General features: G+C 46.7%; 1 protein-coding gene across 1 annotated transcript in view; it reads right to left on the bottom strand.

The window, feature by feature from the left end:
• Positions 1–14,521, bottom strand: part of ZNF488 (zinc finger protein 488) — a 34,579-nt gene extending 20,058 nt beyond the window's left edge. The window contains exon 1 of the mRNA XM_029060856.2: positions 14,356–14,521. The gene's annotated coding sequence lies outside the window, so the exon portion shown is untranslated. The remainder of the gene's footprint in view (positions 1–14,355) is intronic.
• Between the last annotated feature and the right edge of the window lie 4,050 nt (positions 14,522–18,571).

Below are 18,571 nucleotides of genomic sequence, written 5' to 3'. Positions count from 1 at the left end.
GCTTAGTACAGTGCTCTGCACATAGTAAGCACTCAATACATACTATTGAATGAATGAATGAATGAATGGAGGATCCAAGTCAGTCAGTTAATCGTATCTATTGAATGCTTACTTTGTGCTGAGCACTGTACTAAGCGCTTAGGAGGGTACAATTTAACAGACACATTCCCTGTCTGCAACAAGCTTACAGTCTAGAGAAACACCTAAAGCATGCAAAATGTATGGTACTTTGCAATCAGAAGCTAAAAAGAAGGATAACTGAAGGCTACCTAAGCATTTCTCTATATCTCAGTTACCCCATCTGTAAAATGGGATTTAAATCTTTGAGCCCCCTATGAGACATGGACTGTGTCCAACCTGAGTAGCTTGTATCTACCCCAGTGTTTAGAACAGTGCCTGGCACATAGTCTCCCCATCTAGAATGTGAGCCCACCCGTTGGGTAGGGGTTGTCTGTATTTGTTGTCAAATTGTACTTTCCAAGTGTTTAGTACAGTGCTCTGCACACAGTAAGTGCTCAATAAATACGATTGAATGAACTATTTAAGCAGTAACACAATTGTTATTATTATTGGGCTAACCTGGGCACCCATGGAAGTGTGTTTTTTTTGGTGGGGAGGAGAGGGTGAAAGGGGTGAAGGAGGAGGAGAAGAAAAAGGAGAAGGATTCACTGATGAGAAAGAGGCAGAGAAAGTAGAAGGAGGAAGAGGAATTAAAAATGTTGGTATTTGTTAAGCGCTTACTATGTGCAGACCACTGTTCTAAGCACTGGGGTAGATACAGGGGAATCAGATTGTCCCACGTGAGGCTCGCAGTTAATCCCCATTTTACAGATGAGGGAACTGAGGCACAGAGAAGTGAAGTGACTTGCCCACAGTCACACAGCTGACAAGTGGCAGAGCCGGTATTCGAACCCATGACCTCTGACTCCCAAGCCCATGCGCTTTCCTTTGAGCCACGCTGCTTGGGGAGATAAAGAGAAGGAGTAGCTTACCTTAACCAATAACTTCTACATACAGTTAAAGACATTATGCAGCCTGGTACATGTCATCACATGTCTTCCTTCTGAGGAGGAAGACAGCTGTTTATAATATGGTGACGGCGAGAGTATATATGGCATAGAGGTCCACCGCCTAGTTTTCCAGTACCAAGCCTCTTTCCCAAATCTTAAGCCAACTTGGCATATAAATACAGAGTATTAGGCCTTGAGGTTTCCCTCGCCTTGAATTCCTTCCAAATTGTCTAAGTCACTCTGCTGCAGCACTGAGCCCTTGATTCTAGACTGAACCCTCCTAAATAATTACTAAAGTGTATCCAAGTCCCCCATTTCTTCAGCTAGGCTCTTGTGGTTTAATCTCCTTTGTAATGTTTAGAAAAATAGTACAGTTTTTAACAATATATCCCCAGGAAAGTTGGAATTATTCAACTCTATCAAACCCTTTCCAGTGTGAATTGAATCTACTAGAGGTCCACAGATGGGATACTACTCATGTGAAAAGACAGTTGTCTCTAAATATTACCATGAGACCATTTAATACTGCCTATCTGAATGGTCAACCACAAAGATCAAAGTAACTGTTACAGCCGACTATCCTGATCACTGTTTAGAGCAAAACGGGTGCTGAACAAGACCGAAAATATTCCCCTAAACTGTTTTTCCAGCCCGTCCTAGAGAAAGCAGTGTTAGTCAACCTTAAGTCAAAGAATGTGCATTCATCCCAGGTGATATGGGGAGGCAGTTTGAGACGAAAAAGAACTAAATCAAATATTTTTAATGGTATCTTAAGTGTTCACTATGTGGCAGATACTGTACAAAGTGCTGAGGTAGACATAGGCTACTCAGCTTGGACACAGTCCATGTCCCACATGGGTTCACATTCTTAATTCTCATTTTACAGATGAAGAAACTGAGCTACAGAGAAGTTAAGTAATTTGCCCAACATCACACAGGGGACAAGTGGCAGAGCTGGGATTCGAAACCAGTTGCTTCTGACTCCCAGGCTCATGCTCTAGCCACTAGACCGCAATGCTTCTCATTTGGGATGAATGAAAATGCTAGGATTGTGTGTGTCTATTATAGTCTATGACAATGCAGTGGGTTGGTTGCCATTTTAAACATGCCAGTATTCTCAAAGAATCTGGGGCTCCTGTACTGAGCACAATGAGTAGGAACTCACACAGTCGGAAGCCTAATTAGTGGATAACCCTTGTGGCCTAAAGACGAGCTAACACTGTGTCCTGGTGGCTGAAACAACGGACTGGGGAATCATTAGTGCTGACATATCTCATCTTGCCTCTGAGTTACTGAATAAATGACAAAATTCAAGTTCCCTCTCTAAGTTCCTTCATTTGTAAAAATCACACAGTGGGCCTCCAGGACAAAGCAGTTGACAGGAATTGTTAAGGAAGCTCCTTGCTTCCCTTGAGTGTTTTACAGTATTAAAGCTAGTAATTGCAGCAGAGTGATAATGCCTTCCTTTCTTCCTCTTGCTATATTCGGCTAGCTTGGTTTAAAACCTGTACGACTTAGAGCTTCTATGTCAAAGACAACAAAGAGCAGTGATCCTGAGAAGTAAATGCTCATGAGAAAAATAAGCACTCATTAAAACTAAAGAACGCTGCTTATTATTATTGTTTTTTTTAATTTTTATTATTTTTAATTTGCAACACATAAAGATAGGCCTGGTTAGTCATTTTGACATTGGTAGATTACTAAGCTGTCCTTTCTTCCTCTATCTTCGGCTAGCTTAGTTTAAAACCTGTACTACTTAGAGCTTCTATGTCAAAGACAACAAACAGCAGTGATCCTGAGAAGTAATAATAATAATGTTGGTATTTGTTAAGCGCTTACTATGTGCAGAGCACTATTCTAAGCGCTGGGGTAGATACACGGTAATCAGGTTGTCCCACGTGAGGCTAGCAGTTAATCCCCATTTTACTGATGAGGTAGCTGAGGCCCAGAGAAGTTAAGTGACTTGCCCACAGTCACTCAGCTGACAAGTGGCAGGGCCAGGATTCGAACTCAGGACCTCTGACTCCCAAGCCCGTGCTCTTTCCACTGAGCCACGCTCATGAGAAAAATAAGTACTCATTAAAACTACAGAATGCTGCTCAGTATTACTGGGTATTTATTATTATTATTATTGTTAATTTGCAGCACATAAAGGTAGGCCCGGTTAGTCATTTTGACATTGCTAGATTACTAGAAAAACCATGAAGATGATTAAGGGATTGAAGTAGTATGGTCTACTGGGAAGAGCATAAGACTTGGAAGACCTGGGTTCTAACCCCACCCCAGTCAGTTGCCACCCTTGGGGTCTTGGACAGGTGACTTCACTTCTCTGTCCCTCAGTTTACCCATTTGAAAATGGGGATTCAATATCCAGTCTCCCTTCCTCTTCCACTGCGAGCTCCAGGTGGGAAAGGGACTGAGTCTGGCCTAATTATCTTGTATACACCCCAGCGCTTAGTACACACAGCAGAAATAGCAAGCACCTGTTTATCAGCGTGGCTCAGTGGAAAGAGCACGGGCTTTGGAGTCAGAGGTCATGGGTTCGAATCCCAGCTCTGCCACTTGTCAGCTGTGTGTGGGCAAGTCACTTCACTTCTCTGGGCCTCAGTTACCTCATCTGGAAAATGGGGATTAAGACTGTGAGCCCCACGTGGGACAACTTGATTCCCCTGTGTCTACTCCAGCCCTTAGAACAGTGCTCTGCACATAGTAAGCGCTTAACAAATACCAACATTATTACATTCTGAAGGACAGCCTTCATTACACCCTTGAAGTCGCTAAATCACTCCCTCTGCTTGATTTTCTCCGGGTTGACATACCCAGTTTCTTTTTAACCCTTCCTCATGTAACAATAATAATAATAATTTTGGCATTTAAGTACTTGCTATGTACCAACTATTGAGGATCAGTCAGACCCTTTCACACCTGGGGCTAACAGTGGAAAGAGGAGAGTGAACAGGTATTTAAACCCCATTTTACAGATAGAGAAACTGTCACTAGCAATCACTTCAGGACCACCTACACACTGGTTTTCTCACAGCCTTCTGTAGCATTTATTTACATACCTCATCATTTACATATAAGAGTTTAAGTCTACCAACTCTGTTGTCTTGTACTTTCCCAAGTGCTTAGTATAGTGCTCTGCACACAGTAAGCATTTAATAAATATCACTGATTGATATCATCTTGTCCTTCTTCCCCCATCTGTAAATTATTCCAGTGTCTATCTTCCCAGACGGATTTTAAAATCCTTAAGGATAGAGATCACGTCTACTACCTCGATTAAAATCGAGAGCCAGAAGCCAAACCCCAAACATTCTTGGTTCTACAGGATGTGACCTCATCATCCTTAAAGAATGATTATTAATCTTATTTAACCGCTCAGAGATCTTAAACCTCCCTGCAATTACTTATCTACAATCCAGAGGTTGCACAGCATTTTGCAACATGAGCAGGTATTGCTTGTTCCTCTACTCATCTAGGGACATTTGCTACAATGTGAGCCCATTGTGGGCAGGGATTGTCTCTTTTTGTTGCTGAATTCCACTTTCCATGAGCTTAATACAGTGCTCTGCACACAGTAAGCACTCAGTAAATAGAATGAATGAATTGAATGAATAAATAATTAGATTTTCTCGTTCTTGTAATTGAACCCCGTTTTGCATTGAAATTATGAATAGTGGCTTTAGGAGACAGCCGCAGATTCGTGAGACATTATCTCCTTGTGAGTACTTCTTGTTATAGCAGAAAGAAGCCCATTCTAAAGCTCAGGTTTCTGACCTGCTAGAAAATCTTTCCAACCTCCTTCCCACCACCTGGCCTTTCTGCCCCAAAACCACCAAAGTAGGCAGCAGGATGGGTTGGTCAGGTATAGGAGATTGGAAAAGATGTAAATGCTGTCGATCAAGTCAACATGAAAACATCAGAGTTTCTGGAAAGGGATGGTTTGTGAGAATAGTGGGAGGCGATTGGCAGGATGGATTTAGTGGGAAGGGATTGATGGCAGAGGACTGGCAGGGTGGGTTTAAAGAATGGTTATTAATCCTATTTAACACCCCAGAGATCTTAAACCTTCTTGCTACTACTTATCTACAACCCAGAGGTTGCAGAGCATTTTGCAACATGAGCAGGTATTGCTTGTTGCTCTGCTCATCAAGGGGCATTTGCTAGACTGTGAGCCCATTGTGGGCAGGGGTTGCCAGAAGGGGATTAGTGGGCAGGTACTGACTGGATGGATCTCAACTAACATTTCCACCTACCTGACCTTCTCCCTGGTTGCATTAGTTACAAGCTCAACCTCTGGCTTGCACTAAATAATAATGTTGGTATTTGTATTTGTTAAGCGCTTACTATGTGCCGAGCACTGTTCTAAGCGCTGGGGTAGACACAGGGGAATCAGGATGTCCCACGTGGGACTCACAGTCTTAATCCCCATTTTACAGATGAGGTAACTGAGGCACAGAGAAGTTAAGTGACTTGCCCACAGTCACACAGCTGACAAGTGGCAGAGCTGGGATTCAAACTCATGACCTCTGACTCCAAAGCCCGTGCTCTTTCCACTGAGCCACGCTGCTTCACTAAATAGGATGGTGACAAAAATGGAGCCTTCTAAGGAAGTGTCCATTTGGAAAAAAATACTCTTGTCTGTTGTAGCCACCATAGATGGCAACATCCACAAGGGCAAAGTGATGTGAAGAGTTGAGCAATCTTCTGGAGACCTTGACCAATCGAGGCTATCAGATCACACATCTCCCTCTAAAACAAGATTTTTAGACCTAATTTGGCAAACTCTCCCCTGCACTCTGCCTCTTTAGACCTAGCCCAAAAAACATTAAGAACTGTGGCATCTGTTCAGCACTTCACTATGCCCAAAACTGTACTAAGCACTGTGGAGTAAATACAAGGTCCCAGACAGTGTCACATTATAAGTAGGAGGGAGAATGGATATTGAATCCTCATTTTGCAGAACAGGAAACTGGGGCCCAGAGAAACTAAGTGATTTACCCAAAGTCACAGAGCAAGTATGGGGCAGAATGGGATTAGAACCCAGGTCATCTGATTCCCAGGCCTGTGCTCTTTCACTAGGCCACACTGCATTTCCCAAAAAGAAAGCAAAAATATTTTCAAGAGCAGGGAAACAGTGAAAAAGAGTGCAACAGTTTGGAAGGGTAATGTTTCTCATTTGACCAGGACAAGCAACTTGCCTATCAACTCTGTTATACTGCACTCTCCCAAGTGCTTTGTACAGTGCCCTGTACACAGAAAGTGCTCAATACATATGATTGATTGTGTTTCATCCTTTAACTGTCAAGATTCCTGACTCTTGATTTGCTAGGAGAGTAATTTCATGGGAAAACGTGAAACATTTGATCTAACTTATTTCAAGACCTTATTTCATCGGAATCACGCTCCCTTTGGGTCATAGTGAAACTAAAATTAAAATAAACTATATAGAAAAAAGCAGCCTGCCTGTAAAACAAAATCAGTGTAAATCCCCCACACAAAACTGTGATTTCTTCAACCTCTGTGTAAGCACATCTCTTTGAAAAGTTGTCTCTGAACAGCTTTAACCCCATTTAAAACACTTATTTTACAACACGAAGATTATATAAATACTGTTGTGGGTGCTATGATTAGGGTTTGGCTTTCCTCCATGTTAAACCTTGAACAGTTAGATACCTATAAATAATTTCAGTGAACCAAAAACACTACAGTAAAGAAATTCAAATAATCTCATTATAGGATTTGAAAATCAATGATTCATTTGTATTTATTGAGTGCTTAGTGAGTACAGGGCACTGTACTAAGCACTAGTGAGAGTACAATATAATGAAGTTGGTAGACATGTTCCCTGCCCACAGGGACCTTACTGTCCAGAGGAGGAGACAGATAACATGTAAATAAGTGCTATTTTCAAAATATCCTGTGGACCATTTTTCAACTCATAGTAGAAATTAGTAGACTAATTTCTTATGATTCTGTGAGGTAGTGTTAAATCTTACATAAATAATCATCCTTCATATTCAAAGAAAAGTCCAGGAACAGTGAAATTCACTCTTGAGAGTACCTAAAAGGCCAGTGCAGAGGCAACAGTCCGTGACACAATGTGCACACTTAGAGACTGTCTCTTTGAATTATTTTGCTTTAGGTTTGAGAGGCCTGGCTCGTTTTTTTCTTTTGCCTCCTTTATTCTTATTCCTTTTGAAGATTTTGCTCAAAAAGAGGCATTCCTTTCTTGATAGCAGTATTCTACGTGCTCTATCTTCAGCAACTGACTCGGTTTTCAAGTGGGATGCAACAGTGTCTGACATTTTGTTTTACTGTCTCCTTAAAATGTTTCTTCTGCCCTCCTGGCTCTTGTTTTCCCAATTTCAGCTCACCACACGTCAGTCTGGATATCCTGCTGTCGTTTATTCTCCTCCTGCATCCCACCCTGTTCAGTTGCATTGAGGTGAGCACAACTTCCATGTTAGGAGACTGATTACATTTCAAACTTCAAGTGTTTAGTCCAGTGCTCTGCACCCGCTAAATGCTCAAGAAATGGCATAGATTGGAAATAACATTGAATGATTCATGGTTTGTGAAAACTCCTTTCATAATGATTATTTAAAATTTTGGAGCACTTGGTCCTGTCACCCCGCTATACTGTAAGCTCCTTGCGGGCAGGAATCATGTCTACCTACTCCATCGTATAGTATTCTCCCAAGTACTTAGTAAAGTGCCCTTCACACTGTAAGCACTCAATAAATATCATTCATTGATTAATGGTGTGAAAAAATAAAATCAGTAATTTTGTTTTCTCTAATGAAATGTATGAAAAAAATCAATAGACAATTTCAATGCTCATTCAATTTACTTTTCATTCTTATTTCTACACCAGTACTAATGCATTTGTTCTAAAATATTTATTATATACTATTCACCCTCACATAATCACAATGAGTCTAATTGGTAAGTGCTGTGTTTACTAATATTTTAATCAGCTTACTCTTTGCTACGATTTCTGAAATCATCATTTTCAGCTCTGACAAGTGTCAAAGTCACCATTATGGAGACACACAAAAAGGCTCTGTATGCAGAATCAACCACTTTTTATCGACTTTTACAAAAGCTGCCAGTCACCATAGAGAAGATTGTGTGGCCAGTGTTTTCCTAAATATTCTATTTTCCAATGTTCTGCCAATTGCCTATGGTCCTTCTTTAAGTTGACTGGATAATAAAGAAAAGAATAAGGATTCCCTTTTGCAATACTCTAAAATCAGTTACTCCCTGCTCTTCACCAATTAATACGCTGAACAATTCAAGTAATGTACGAACAGAACAACCAACCAGACACTGATGACTGCTAACCGATATTTAGGCAGAGTGGACAAGTTGGGAAGAGGGGGAATGGGGGTGAAGAAAGAGAGGAAGAGAGAGAGAGAGTCAAAGTAGTCCAGAACACAGACACAGAGAGCTGGAGAATATGCTATTCTTCGAAACAGACCATTTGAACATAAAAATGTTTCCAAAATCCTTCTAGCAGAGGGGTGGGTCTGGGTGTGGAGAGTAGCAGGGACAAAAGTGTGGCTCAGTGGAAAGAGCATGGACTTAGGAGTCAGAGGTCGTGGGTTCTAATCCGGGATCCGCCACTTGACAGCTGTGTGACTTTGGGCAAGACACTTCACTTCTCTGTGATTCAGTTCCTCATCTGTAAAATGTGGATTAAGACTGTGAACCCCATGTGGGACAACCTGATTACCTTGTATCTCCCCCAGCGCTTAGAACGGTGCTTGGCACAAAGGAAGAGCAAGCGTGGCTCAGTGGAAAGAGCCCGGACTTGGGAGTCAGAGGTCATGGGTTCGAATCCTGGCCCTGCCACTTGTCAGCTGTGTGACTGTGGGCAAGTCACTTCACTTCTCTGGGCCTCAGTTCCCTCATCTGTAAAATGGGATGAAGACTGTGAGCCCTACGTGGGACAACCTGATTCCCCTGTGTCTACCCCAGCGCTTAGAACAGTGCTCGGCACATAGTAAGCGCTTAACAAATACCAACATTATTATTATTATTAAGACCTTAACAAATACCAACATTGTAATTACACCTTTCCAAAGACCGTATAGAGCAGCCGTTCCTGGAACGAGTCCATTCCTTGAACTTAGTGGGTTTGGGGGGCTAACAAGACTCTGCTTGTGGACCCTGGGGGTGGAGAAGAAGTTGGAGAGAATGGGGGGGAAGTACGGAGGGAAGGACAAGGGGAGAACAGGGGGAAGCAGAGGGAGAATCTCTTCCCCTCTTCAAAGCCCTACTGAGAGCTCACCTCCTCCAGGAGGCCTTCCCAGACTGAGCTCCCCCTTTTTTCCTCTGCTCACCCTCCTCTCCCCTCCTCCCCCACCCTCTGCTCTTCCCCCTTCCCCTCCTCTCAGCACTGTGCTCATTTGTACATATCATTAATATCCTCTTTGTTAATGAGGTGTATATCTCCTGGATTCTGTTTATCTTAATAAAGTTGTCGTGTTTTTGTTTTGCTCTGTTTTGCTTTACTGTCTCCCCTGTTTAGATTGTGAGCCTGTCACTGGGCAGGGACTGTCTCTATTTGTTGCCCAATCGTACATTCCAAGCGCTTAGTACAGTGCTCTGCAAATAGTACTGCATGAGAGAATGAGAGAAGGGGGAGCACAGCATGGAGGACCTGTTTGCTTTCTCCCCACTATCCGAAGCCCTCTCTGGCCACCGGAGTCCCAGCCCTGCCCTGGTAGATATGGGGAGGGAATCGAGACCAACCCCCACCATTACCCCCTGCCCCTGCTCTGAGCTCATGGCTGGCTCTACCCGACGGGCAGCAACCCCAGCTTCCTTGAACCTGCCTCCTCCCTCTCCCATTCAATCATTCATTCAATCGTATTTATTGAGCACTTACTGTGTGCAATAGTAATAATGATGGTATTAAGCACTTCACTATGTGCCAGGCACTGAGGTAAGCGCTAGGGTGGACACAAGCAAATCGAAACGGATGCAGTCCCCGGCCCATATAGGGCTCACAGTCTCCATCTCCATTTTCCAGATGAGGTAACTGAGGCCCAGAGAAGTGAAGTTACTTGCCCAAGGTCACATGGCAGACGAGAGGCGGAACTGGAATTAGAATCCATGACCTTCCCCACTTCCAGGCCCGTGGTCTCTCCACTACACCAGGCAAAGCGCTGTACTGAGCGCTTGGGAAAGTACAGTATAACAGCAGGCACATTCCCTACCCACATTGAGCACACAATCTAGAGGGGGAGAAGACATCCCTTTATCAGAAGACACAGATAAGCAAATAAATAAATGACAGATATATACACATATATCTATATGTGGTGTGGGGAAGGGAGGGAGGATGAATGAAGGAGCAAGTATGAGTGGCACAGAAGGGAGTGTGAGAAGAGGAGACGAGGGCTCAGTCAGAAAAGGCTTCCTGGAGGAGGTGTGTCTTCAATAAGGCTTTGAAGGTTGGGAGAGCATTTATCCATCTGATATGAGGAGAGAGGGTGTTCCAGGCCAGAGGTAGGTTGCGGGCGAGAGGTCGGCAGAGAAGTAGACGACATGGAGGTACAGTGAGAAGGTGAGCACTAGAGTAGCAAAGTGTACGGGCTGGGTTGGAGTAGGAGAACATTCATTCATTCAATAGTATTTATTGAGCGCTTACTATGTGCAGAGCACTGTACTAAGCACTTGGAAGGTACAAATCGGTAACAGAGACAGTCCCTGCCCTCTGACGGGCTTACAGTCTAAAACAGCGAGGTGAGTTAGGAGGGGGCAAGGTGATGGAAGGTTTTAAAGAAACACTTCACTCCCCTTCCTTCAGACCTCCGCGACCAGCTAGGACTCCAGGTGGCCGACGCCACCTCCACCCCAGTGCTCCTGCTCCCACCCCAGTGTGCTCCTGTTCATTCATTCATTCAATCATATTTATTGAGCGCTTACTATGTGCAGAGCACTGTACTAAGCGCTTGGAATGTACAATTCGGCAACAGATAGAGACAATCCCTGCCCAATAACGGGCTCACAGTCTAAACGGGGGAGACGGACAGCAAAGCAAAACAAAACAAGGTTCCCTCTTCAAAGCTCCTGCCCCCAGCCCCAACTCTCCTACCCCCAACCAGCATAGCCACTCAGGACCCGCGCCCTCCACCCACAACCCTGAGCAAGGCTGTGGCCTGCAGCAGCTGTGACCTGCTGGGGGTCAGGGGTCGGGATTGGGGGATAGGGTGAAGACCCGGACACGGAGCTCGAAGTTGTCCTTCCCGTCCTTCTGCTGGCCATCTTCTCCGGATAACTGTTCCCAGCTGGGGAGGAGGAGGAAGAGGAGGGGAGCCAAAAGGGCAGGGAAAGGCTGGAGAAGAGAGTCAAGAGGACAAGGGAGGGGAGAGAGCAGGGGACGTGAGGAGAGAGGGCATATGTCCAGATCGATAATTTATTTATTTCTATTAATGTCTGTCTCCCCCTCTAGACTGTGAGCTCGCTGTGGGCAGGGAATCTGTCTGTCTCTCCCAAGCGCTTAGCACAGTGCTCTGCACACAGTAAACATTCAATAAGCACCATGGTGGAGTGGATAGAGCACTGGCCTGGAAGTCAGAAGATCATGGGTTTTACTTCTGCCTCTGCCACTTGTCTGCTGTGTGACCCGGGGCAAGTCACTCAGTTCCCTCATCTACAAAATGGGGATTGAGGCTGTGAGCCCCATGTGGGACAGGCACTATGTCCAACTCGATTTGCTTGTATCTACCCCAGCCTCTAGTACAGTTCTTGGCACATAGTAAGCGCTTAACAAATACCACAATTATTATTATTATTACTATTGATAAATAAATACAATTGAGTGAAGGGTGGGATGGGGAGACAGGAGAGGGCAGGGAAGGCGACAGGGCAAAGGAGAGCATGGTGTATTCACTAGAGCACAGGCCTGGGACTCAGAAGGTCGTGCGTTCTAATCCCGGCTCTGTCACTTGTCAGCTGTGTGACTTTGGGCAAGTCACTTCACTTCTCTGTGCCTCAGTTCCCTCATCTGTAAAATGGGGAGGAAGACTGTGACCCCCCCACGTGGCACAACCTGATTAGCTTGTATCTACCCCAGCACTTAGAACAGTGCTTGTCACATAGTAAGTGCTTAACAAATACCATCATCATCATCATCTGCCATATGTCTGCTGTGACCTTGGGCAAATCACTTCACTTCTCTGTGCTTCAGTTCCCTCATCTGTAAAATGGGGATGAAGACTGTGAGCCCCACATGGGACAATCTGATTGCCTTGTACCCTCACCGCCCCCCCGCCAGCTCTTAGAACAGTGCTTGGCACATAGTAAGCATTTAACAAGTGCCATCATCATCATTATTATTATCCCCCGGGCCTCAGTTCCCTCATCTGTAAAAAATGGGGATTAAGATCGTGAGTCGCTGAGTAGGACAGCGACTGTGTTCACCCTGGTTAACTTGCACTACTCCAGCGCTTAGAACAGTGCTTGGCACATAGTAAGTGCTTAACAAATACCATAATTATTAAAGGAGAGGAGAGGACTGAGTGAAGAGGAGGCAAGGAAAGAGAAGGAGATGTGAGGTTGGGCAGGGGAGCAGAGGAGAGGAGAGGGCAGGGGAGGAAAGGGGAAAAAGAGGAACATAGGCAATGGTAATAATAATAATTATGGTGTTCGTTAAGTGCTTCCTACATACCAAGGACTGTTCTAAGCGCTGAGAACTCCATGAAGAGGCTGGCTTTACCCCCATTCCAAAAGGCGCGAATAAGGCACTGCCCATCCTTAGCTTGTGCTCTGAGTATTTGTCTGTCCTGTGGGGAAAGAGGGGCACATCCAGCGGTGCAGGATAATAATAATAACAATAATAAAAATAAATGTGGTATTTGTTAATTGCCTACTGTGTGCCGGTCACTGTAGCCCCGGAGTCGATAGGAAACAACGTGGCTCGGTGGAAAGAGCCCGGGCTGGGGAGTCAGAGGCCGTGGGTTCTAAACCTGGCTCCACCACCTGCCTGCTGTGTGACCTTGAGCAAGTCACTACACTTCTCTGGGCCTCAGTAGTGGAAAGAGCCTGGGCTTCGCAGTGAGAGGTCATGGGTTCGACTCCCGGCTCTGCCACTTGTCAGCGGTGATACTGTGGGCAAGTCACTTAACTTCTCTGTGCCTCAGTTACCTCATCTGTAAAATGGGGATTAACTATGAGCCTCACGTGGGACAACCTGATTCCCCTGTATCTACCCCAGCGCTTAGAACAGTGCTCTGCACATAGTAAGCGCTTAACAAATACCAACATTATTATTATTATTATTATTAAAATGGGGAAGAAGACTGTGAGACCCACGTGGGGCGACCTGAAGACCTTGTATCCACCCCAGCGCTTAGAACGGTGCTTGGCTCGTTAAAAGTGCTTAACAAATACCATAATAATAATAACTCTGTATCTACCCCAGTGTTTAGAACAGTGCTTGGCACAGAGCAGGCTCTTAACAAATACCGTGATAATAATAATTATCTCGTACCTACCGCACTGCTTAGAACAGTGTTTGGCACAGAGTAAGCGCTTAACAGATCCCGTAATAATCCCGTGCGGGCCGGACCCGTGCGGAGCCCGGGGGAGGGGCAAGAGAAGGACCCGGGGGGGGGGGGAGAGACACGGGGAGAGAGGGGCAGAGACGGGGAGAGATGGAGAGAGACAGGGAGGGAGATGGTGAGAGAGGGGAGAGACGGGGAGAGATGGAGAGAGACAGGGAGAGAGATGGTGAGAGAGGGGAGAGACGGGGAGAGATGGAGAGAGACAGGGAGAGAGATGGTGAGAGAGGGGAGAGACGGGGAGAGATGGAGAGAGAGAGATAGGAGAGATGGAGAGAGAGATAGGAGAGATGGAGGGAGAGACACGGAGAGATGGGAGAGACGGGAAGAGACGACGGAAGACACGGGGAAAGACAGAGATGGGAGAGACACGGGGAGAGATGGGGAGAGACAGAGATGGGAGACAAGGAGAGAGCTAGAGATGGGGAGAGAGGGGAGAGACGGGGAGAGATGGAGAGAGACAGGGAGAGAGATGGTGAGAGAGGGGAGAGACGGGGAGAGATGGAGAGAGACAGGGAGAGAGATGGTGAGAGAGGGGAGAGACGGGGAGAGATGGAGAGAGAGAGATAGGAGAGATGGAGAGAGAGATAGGAGAGATGGAGGGAGAGACACGGAGAGATGGGAGAGACGGGAAGAGACGACGGAAGACACGGGGAAAGACAGAGATGGGAGAGACACGGGGAGAGATGGGGAGAGACAGAGATGGGAGACAAGGAGAGAGCTAGAGATGGGGAGAGACACGGGGGCGTGGAGGAGGTGTCTCTTACGTCTTTTTGTGTCTTCTGGACCCGGGAGCCAGGAGCCAGGACGGGGTCGGGGCCGCAGCGTGTAGCTGAGGGTGAGAGGCGGGGAGGCGGGCTGCCCGGAAAACGGGTGCGGGGCTCGCCCCCCGGCCTGCCCCGCACAGTGTGTCCCTCAGAGTGGGGCGTCCCGGAAAGACACGGGAGCCTCCCCCTTCTCCGCCTCCTCCCCCTCCTCCCCCCCCTCCTCCTGCTCCCCCTTCTCCCCCTCCTCCTCCTCCTCGTCCCCCTCCTCCTCCTCCTCTTCCTCCTTCTCCTCCTCCTCTTCCCCCTCCTCCCTCCTCCTCCCCTTCCCCCCTCCTCTTCCCTCCTCCCCCTCCTCCTCCTCCCCCTCCTCCCGCTCATCTTCCTCCCCCTCCTCCTCCCTGCTCCCCCTCCTCCTCTTCCCCCTCCTCCTCCCTTCTCCCTTCCTCCCCCTCCTCTTCCCTCCTCCCCCTCCTCCCTCTCCCCCTCCTCCCTCCCCCCCTCCTCCTCCCTCTTCCCCGCCTCCCCCTCCCACCCCCCGCCGACCTCCTATCCATCTTCTCCCCCGGTACCACCCCATCCTCATTCTCCCCCCCTTCCTCCTTTGCATTGTAACAACAACAACAACCCTAACGTTCGGCGCCTACTACGTGCCAGGCGCTGTAATAATAATGATGCCATTTGTTAAGAGCTTACTATGTACCAAGCACTGTTCTAAGCCCCGGGGTGGGGGGATACGAGGTCATCAGGTTGTCCCACGTGAGGCTCACAGTCTCCATCTCCATTTTACAGATGAGGTCACCGAGGCCCAGAGAAGTGAAGTGGTTTGCCCAAAGTCACACAGAGGACAAGCGGCTGAGGCCGAATTTGAACTCATGACCTCTGACTCCCAAGCCCGGGCTCTTTACACTGACCCGCGCTGTTTCTCCAACCGCTGAGGCACTGGACGAAGCGCTGAAGCTACGGCCTCCCTGAGGTGTTTGATTATTTTTAGTTGAAAGATACAGCAGAACACTGGGGACCCCCTCCCCTCCCGCCGGCTTCCCCCCTCTGGTCCCAACTGTTGCCGAATTGTCCATTCCAAGCGCTTAGTACAATGTTCTGCACCTAGTAAGCGCTCAATAAATACGATCGAATGAAGGGCCCCCCGTATACTAAGAATGATGAAGTTGGTATTTCTTTAACGCTTACTAGATGCCTTGCACTGTTCTAAGCCCTGGGGGTGATACGAGGTCATCCTGTTGTCCCACGTGGGGCTCACAGGCTTCATCCCCATTTTCCAGATGAGGGATCTGAGGCACAGAGGAGTGAAGGGACTCGCCCAAGGTCACCCAGCTGCCAAGTGGAGGAGCCGGGATTAGAACCCACGATCTCTGACTCCCAAGCCCAGGCTCTTTCCACCAAGCCGTATTCCGTCTCTGGGGGTGGGTCGCCCCCTGCCCCTGCCCCTGAGCTACCTCCTTTCCTAATTTTTTTTCCCCGATTCCTATTTCCCTTCCCTCCATCCTTTCTCTCGTTTTTCCATCTCCTCCCCTCCATTGTCTCCATCTCTCCTGCCTCCCTCCACACTTCCTCCAGGACACCTGCCCTGTCCTGCCCCTTCTGCCCCCTCCTCTGGGTCCGCTGGGTCCCCTCTCATCATTTCCTGGGCAGAGATAAAAATAATAGCAACAATAATAATGGTATTTGTAAAGTGCTTACTATGTGCCAAGCACTGTTCTAGGAGCTGGGGTAGTTACCGGGCAATCAGGTTGTCCCACGTGGGGCTCACAGTCTTTCATCCCTATTTTCCAGATGAGGGAACTGACGCTCAGAGAAGTGAAGTGACTGGTTCAAGGTCACACAGCAGACAAGTGGCAGAGGGGGAATTAGAACCCACATCCTCTGACTCCCAAGCCCCAGCTCTTGCCACTAAGCGACCTTGCTTCTCAGATCATGCAATCCTTCCTACAGCACCACCCTAGTTTGGTATTCCCCCCACTTCTTCTGGGGTACTGCTTTTGGAAAATGTTTTCTACTTTAAATTTGAGATTTCTCACAATAAAAGTCAAGACATGCACACACGCAGACACACACAGACCACACACACACAGACACACACACACACACACGCAAGCACTCATATACACATGCAGAGGCATAAATCCTGCGCGGGAACGGGGAGTAAGCCTATTCCCATCGGCCTTATTCATTCATGCATCTTTAATAATGACGGTATTTGTTAAGTGCTTACTATGTGCAAAGCACTGTTCCAAGCGCTTCTATTTATTTTGATGGTATTGATGCCTGACTCCTTCTTTTGTTCTGCTGTCTGTCTCCCCCCTTTTAGACTGTGAGCCCATTGTTGGGCCGGGTTTATCTCTATCTGTTGCCGAATTGTTCATTCCAAGCGCTTAGTATAGTGCTCTGCACAAGGTAAGCGCTCAACAAATACAGTTGAGTGAATACAGCAACAGAGACAATCCCTGCCCACAAAGAGCTCTCAGTCTAGAGGGGGGAGGAGACGGACACAAATACAAGTAAACACGATCAGCTTTCCCTCCCACTACTTATTCTTGATCCTTTCCCATTACTCCCCAGTTCATAAACTTTGTTCTTCTTAAGCCAAGTTATTTGCCGCAGCTCGGTCTCATTCATTCATTCATTCGATCGTATTTATTGAGCGCTTACTGTGTGCAGAGTACTGTACTAAGCGCTTGGAAAGTGCAAAGCAGCAATAATGAGAGACAATCCCTGCTACAACCCTCTCCCCTCTCTATCTCCCTCCCCCTCTCCCTCCTGTTCAAGCCTCCCTCGGTCTTCACATCCAGTAAACCACTATTCTCCCCATCTTCAAAACTCTTCTGAAAGGACATCTCCTCCAGGAGGTCTTCCCAGGTTAATCTTTCCTCTCACCACCCTGTTCACCTCTGCTCATTTTGCTGTCACTCAAACACTTCTGCACCATCTAAGTATTTGGGTACACACTCTCCTGCCCTTGATCACATCTGGTTGTTTATTGCTTCCCCCTGCCCACAATTTATTTTAGAGTCTAACTCTCCTGCTAGAATGTAAGATCCTTGAAGGCAGAGACCGTATCTATCGATCATATGGTACTCTTCCGAGAGCTTAGTACAGTGCTCTGCACAGAATAAGTTCTCAAAAAATACTAATGGCTCCGCCACTTGTCTGTTGTATGACGTTGGGTAAACTGCTTCACTTCTCTGGGCCTCAGTTTCCTCATCTGTAAAAGGAGGATTGAGACTGTGAGCTCCATGTGGGACAGGGACTGTGTCCAATCTGATTTGCTTGTTTCCACCCCAGTGCTTAGTACAGTGATTGGCACATAGTAAGCACTTTAAAAATACCATAATTATTAGTAGTATTATTGATTGAACGATTTAAGTGAACCCTAGGGCATCCTGGGTTTCATCCACCCTTTCCTCACGACTCCCAAACCCAAGCTCAAAAAAGCCCTCCAAAAAAGGCTCCACTTCTGCTCCCATAGAAGTCTTACCCCTGGGCCATCCAAACGCTTCTCCACAAACTTTCCAAGGCCCAGAAACATCCAGAGATTTCAAATGAGGATTTTTTTTTTTAAATCAAATACCCTGAGGGGAAAGTGCTTGGAATTAAAGACTTATAGCCTAGGGAACAATGTCCAGCACCATTAAATCCCTGAGCACACTCCCTCTTCAAAGTGGTCCTGCCCTTCCCGGGGCGGCCCCCGCCTCGCAACCCCAAATCCTAAATCCAAAGAAAGAATGATTTCCTCACCGGCCTCGACCTTCAACCTCTCCAAGTCTTTCCGGAATACACAGCCGCCTCCCCGGCCTTCCAGCCACCCACTCTCCAAAAATAAACTCGTCGGTGTCTACCCAGGCAAAGCAAAACAGATCAGTTAGGTCATTAGTGGGAAAAAATGTTATTCCTCTGTCAAACTAATGGCCTCTCTATCGGAGTGTTCTGTCTCCCCCAGAGGCAACAGGATGCTTGGAGGAGTCATGTGATCACTGAAACGGTAAATATTTTTATGTTATTCCCCCGTGTAAACTCCTTGTGGGCAGGGAATGGGTCACTTTGGTGTTGTCCTTTCCCAAAGGCTTAGTGCCATGTATTGCTGCACCCCGAGGGCGCTTACTAAATACTATCATGTCACGGTTGCCCTCCTTGCAGTCGATCGTAAAGTTTAGGGTAGATGGGCCATTTAACATCCCTAGCCTTTCCCTCTAATAATAAT

This window comes from Ornithorhynchus anatinus, chromosome 3 (genome assembly GCF_004115215.2).
Source record: "Ornithorhynchus anatinus isolate Pmale09 chromosome 3, mOrnAna1.pri.v4, whole genome shotgun sequence".
NCBI classification, from domain to species: Eukaryota; Metazoa; Chordata; class Mammalia; order Monotremata; family Ornithorhynchidae; genus Ornithorhynchus; species Ornithorhynchus anatinus.
Note: the sequence above shows the minus strand (reverse complement) of the source record. Positions and strands in the feature narration are given on the sequence as shown.